The sequence below is a fragment of the Dasypus novemcinctus genome, chromosome 23 (genome assembly GCF_030445035.2).
Source record: "Dasypus novemcinctus isolate mDasNov1 chromosome 23, mDasNov1.1.hap2, whole genome shotgun sequence".
In the NCBI taxonomy this organism is placed as follows: domain Eukaryota; kingdom Metazoa; phylum Chordata; class Mammalia; order Cingulata; family Dasypodidae; genus Dasypus; species Dasypus novemcinctus.
The window spans coordinates 18,589,270-18,594,769 of NC_080695.1; positions in this window are offsets into that span (position 1 = coordinate 18,589,270).

Here is a 5,500-nt window from a genome sequence, read left to right on the forward strand (position 1 = left end):
TTCTACTTTTCAAATATAATTTAATGCTACAAAATATTCTTTAAGTAATACCTCACCTGCATCCCATAAATTTTGTTATTTTGTATTTTCACTTTATTCACATTGAAATATTTTTTAAATTTACTTTGACGCATGGATTATTTAGTATGCTATTTTTTCAGGTATTGGATATTTTCCACTTTTCTTCCTATTATTGCTTCTATTTAAATTCCATTATTATAAGAGAACATACTTTTTGTGATTTCAATTTTAAAAAATTGTTAGGATTTATTTTATGACTATATATATGGTCTATCTTGGTGAATGTTCTCTGTGCCCTTGAATGAATAGTATACTGGTGTTGAGTAGAGTATTTTAAAAAACTTATTGAAGTATATCATTCATACATGAACATATATAAACAATAAAGTGTATAGTAAACTTTATGAACTTACAAAACAAACATACATAACATCATTGTTGAGTGGAGTATTTTTTTTATGTTTTCAATTTTATTTGCATAGCAGTATAAAAATAACTTATAACTTTTGTTGTATTACTTTTTAAATTAATTTATTGAAGTATATCACTCATACCCAAACATACATAAAAAATAAGTGTATAATAATAGTTGTGAACTTACAAAACAAGCATATATAACATCATACAGAACTGTCATAACTCACCCTACGACCAATAACTTGCATTGTTGTTAAATCTTTTTAACTGATTTAAGAGCATTGCCAAAATATTACTACTAGCCAAAATATTTTCCCCCAAACAACCCTATTATTATCCTTATATCATTTATATATGAACATACATAAACAATTAAGTGTATAGTAAAAGTTGTGAGCTTCCAAAGCAAACATGCATAATATCACACAGGGGTCCCATACATCAATCAACCCACCACCAACGCCTTGTATTCTCCTGAGACGTTTGTTACAAATTATGAAAGAATATTGTCAAAATCTTACTACTAATCATAGTTCTTACCTTACATTTGGTGTGTTTTCCCCCCAACCCACCCTATTATTATTTTTAAAATATATTTTTTATGACAAGTTGTAAACTTATGAAACAATCATGCACATTTGCAAAATTCCCAAACAACACCTCTCCATCAACACACCACACTGTGGAGTGTCATTTGCTACAGATAAGATAATATCATCTGATTGTTACCATGTCCATAGTATATATTTGGCTCACATTTTCCATACTGCCTCATTATCAACACAGTACATCTTTCACAGATGCAAGAATATTATGTTATTACTACTAACCACAATCCATAGGTGACTCCAGCTGGATTTTTCCCATACTTCTCCACATTCCCAACACCCTGCAGTAGTGATATACATTTGCTCTAGCTCACAAAGGACACTCTTGAATCTGTACCATTAACCACAATAATTCTCATCCACCTCTTGGTTTACTGTGCTATTCAGTTCCTAGATTATTCTCTAGCATTTTGTCAATTGGCATTTACATACCTAAACTACCATTTTCAATCACATCCCCATTTATATGCTAGCAGTTACTCACTATGCATTACCATCCACTCCATACATTTCCACACTTCTACAGTAAAGATAATTAAAACTTCTGCATGCATTAAAACACCAGTAGTTCATCTAAGTCCTCCTCTTACCTCCTTTAAGAATCTACCACCTACCACCAGGTCTTGAAGATATTTTCCTACAATTTCTTCTAGAAGTTCTATAATTCTTGCTTTTATTTTTAGGTTTTTCATCCATTTTGAGTTAATTTTTGGATAAGGTGCGAGTTAGGGTTCCTCTTTCCTTCTTACAGCTATGGTATCCAGTTCTTTCAGCACCATTTGTTGAATGGATTGTTCTTCCCGAGCTGTGTGGGTTTGACAGGCTAGTCAAAAATCACTTGACCATACCTGTGAGGGTCTGTTTCTAAATCATCAGTTTGGTTCCATTGGTCTATATGTCTGTCTTTATGCCAGTACCATGCTGTTTTTAATCACTGTAGCTAGGTAACAGGACTTAAAGTCTGGAGATGAGGGTTCGCTTTTCCTTTTTAAGATGTTTCTGGCTATTCAGGACCCCTTACCCTTCCAAATAAATTTGTTGATCGTGTTTTCAATTAAAAAACAAATGCTAGTTGAATTTTTATAGGGATTGCATTGAATCTGTATATCAATTTGAGTAGAATTGACATCTTAATGATATTTAGTCTTCTAATCCATGAGCATGGAATGTTCTTCCAGTTAGTTAGGCCTTTTAAAATTTCTTTTAACATTGTGTTGCAGTTTTCTGAATACAAGTGCTTTACATCATTGGTTAAGTTTATTCCTGACTACTTGAGTTTTATCTGTCATATTTTATTTTCACCACTATTTTGATACTTTTAATTACTTTAATTGATATAATCTTCATTTTTAGACTCTCTTCCAGGCCTCTTTCTCTGGTCTTTTCTTTTCAGGCTCTAGCACACCCTTTAGTATTTCCTGAAGATCTGGTCTCTTGTTTAGAAATTCTCTCACTTTCTGTTTATCTGTGAATATTCTAATCTTGCCCTCATTTTTGAAAGACAGTCTTGCTGGATATAAGATCCTTGGCTGGAAGTTTCCCTCTCATAGTATCTTAAATATATCAGACCACTGTCTTCTTGCATGCATGGTTTTTGGTGAGATATCAGCACTTAATCTTATTGGGTATCCCTTATATGTTATGCATTGCTTTTCTCTTGCTGCTCTCAGAATTCTCTCTTTGTCTTTGGCCTTTGACACTCTGACAAGTATGTGTCTCACAGTTGGTCTATTCAGATATTTTCGGATGGGAGTACATTGTGCTTCTTGGATATGGATATCTATGTTCTTCAACAGGGTTGGGAAAGTTTCTACCATTATTTCCTCAAATATTCCTTCTGCTCCTTTTCCCTTCTCTTCTCCTTCTGGGACACCCATGACATGTATGTTTGCACATCTTTTGCTGTCTTTAAGTTCCCTGAGACCTTGTTCGATTTTTTCCATTCTTTTCTTCATCTGTTCTTTTGTGTGTTCACTTTCAGAGGCCATTTCTTCAAGCTCACCAATCCTTTCTTCTCCCTCCTCAAATCTACTATTATATGATTCCAATGTTTTTTGTTTTTTTTTAAAGATTTATTTATATCTTTCCTCCCGCCCCAGTTGTCTGTTCTGTGTGTCTATTTGCTGCGTGTTCTTCTTTGTCCGCTTCTGTTGTTGTCAGCGGCATGGGAATCTGTGTTTCTTTTTGTTGCGTCATCTTGTTGTGTCAACTCTCTGTGTGTGCGGCGCCATTCCTGGGCAGGCTGCACTTTCTTTCATGCTGGGCAGCTCTCCTTACGGGGCGCACTCCTTGTGCATGGGGCTCCCCTATGCAGGGACACCCCTGCGTGGCCGGGCACTCCTTGCGCCCATCAGCGCTGCACATGGGCCAGCTCCACATGGGTCAGGGAGGTCCGGGGTTTGAACCGCGGACCTGCCATGTGGTAGACGGAAGCCCTAACCACTGGGCCAAGTCTGCTTCCCCCAATGTTTTTTTAAAATTTCATTTATTGCACCTTTCATTCCTATAAGATCTGCTATTTTTCCATGTATGCTTTCAAATTCTTTGCGTTCATCCATTGTCTTCTTAATATTCTTAATCTCTTTGGTCATCTCATTTAATTTATTAAGAAGATTTGTTTGCACATCTGTGATTAGTTGTCTCAACTCCTTATGTCATTGGGAGGCTTATCTTGTTCCTTTATTTGGGCCATCGCTTCTTTGTGGATTGTAATTTTTCTGTGTGGATTGTAATTTTTTGTTGGTGTCTTAGCATCTGGCTCACTGGAGTATTTATTCTGGGTGCAGTTTTTCTCTTTAGTTTAGGGCTTCCTGCCCTTTTTCCCTTGCTGGTTACACAGTAGGAGCCAAGGATGTAGTTGGTGCTGTAAGCTGTGGAGGCTCAAGCTGCCCTCATTGCACTAGGGACCAATGAAGCTTATTCCAACTTTCTCCTTTGCCAGGGGTAGGGACAGAGTCACAGCTGTGTGGAATAACATGCAGTCATGCAGGTGTAGACTGTTGTTGCCCAGAGAGACTGAAGAAGCTTCACACTCCTTTCTCCCCTGTCTAGGCTGGGGATGGAGCTGCAGCAATCGATGCAGTGTGGGTCCAAGATGACTGCAGTTGTCCCTGTAGACTTCTGACTATTCCGTCTGTGCCAGCCAAAGGCACCTGCATTTACCTGGTACCTATCCAGGTACCTGGATAGGCTGGTGCAGGGCTCCTCAGCCTCCTCCCCGCCAGAGGTGGGGGTGAAGCCTAGGCTAGGGCTGCAGGCCGATGTGGGTGAAAGAAACCCACGTCAACACCTCCTTCATCATTGCGGCACATCGATTGCATTTGGTGAATACATTTTGGAGCACTGCTGCACCATATAGATTATAGTTCACATTGTAGTTTACACTCCCTCCAGTACATTCAGTGGGCTATGGCAGGATATATATAATGTCCAGCATCTGTCCCTGCAATATCATTTAGGACAACTCCAAGTCCCAAAATTCCCCCATGTCACATCTCTTCTTCCCTCTCCCTGCCCTCAGCAACTACCGTGGCCACTTTCTCCACATCAAAGATACAATTTCTTCCATTACTAGTCACAATAGTTCTATAGTAGAATACCAGTAAGTCTATTCTAGTCCATATTTTATTCCTCCATCCTGTGGACCCATGGCTGATGGATGCGATTCTCCTGCTTGGAGCTGTAGGCACTCTTGGTTCCCTGGTGTGGTGGTTGACCATCTTTATGATGTATTATATCTAAATACATGGGAAACCCCACTGAAATCTAAAATGTTCTAAAGAATAAAGCTTATTTTATAAAGCCCAGACTTTCAGCTCCGCTGCTCCCGCACAGGCCGTGGAGGCCGCCAGTCAGATAGTCCTCGGTGGTCACAGAGTGAGGCTGTGATAGCTGCTGCTGCTCCCAGCCTAAGGATTCGAGGTATGTCTGAAAGCAGCGATGGTACTACGGCGCTTGGTGCAGCCAAACCAGCCTGAAGTCAAGTCTAATTGTGAGTTGAACAAACCTAAGTTTCAGCGAGGTTATGACTGCCTGAGGAGAACTGGTCAAGCTGGAATAGAGCATGAGGTCTTCTGACTCCAGCTGCAGTGGGTGCCTGTACCAATTTGCCACATGTATACGTAGCATCGTATTTCTTCAAGTTAAGCCAAGACACTGAGAGTCTGTGGCAAGATTTAATATAGGATTTCCAGCTGATTACTTGACTTTAGTCACAAAGTCAAAGATGAGTTCTGGTTGGCAAAATGTGTATTATTTGTGGAGGATTCGGGATCCTCCTGGCTTAAAAAAGCTTGGCTGTTTGCCAGTTGGAAAGCAGTGTTGTAGTTAAATTTAGTCATGTGAAACTAGGGAATTATGTGTACTGTATTTGACTTAGCTTATGGCTTTGATTTATGGTGAGCAGATCTTTGAATCTATACTGCTGAGAGGTGAACAGAGGAACTTTGATTCAT